The following is a 282-nucleotide window of genomic DNA, read 5'->3' on the forward strand; positions in this document are numbered from 1 at the left end:
AAAAAAAATCAAGGGAGACCAAGCTTTGCACATTAATGGGATTTAAAAACTTTTCCTTCCATTATATCAAATGTCCCAAAAACTGAAGGGCTACTTCTTAATCAGAATAGTGAAAACAAAAATTCCTGATCAATGGTGATTTACTTAGACAGTTCCAGTTGGTTAAGCAGTATGTGAGGCATGTGTATGGTGTGCCTGAAATTGACATGTGACGCATGGATAGTTAGAGCTAAGAAAAAAAAAGAAAAAAGAAAAAAAAAGTATTAATTTTAATATAATTAT

Source organism: Meleagris gallopavo, chromosome 3, assembly GCF_000146605.3.
Source record: "Meleagris gallopavo isolate NT-WF06-2002-E0010 breed Aviagen turkey brand Nicholas breeding stock chromosome 3, Turkey_5.1, whole genome shotgun sequence".
NCBI lineage: Eukaryota > Metazoa > Chordata > Aves > Galliformes > Phasianidae > Meleagris > Meleagris gallopavo.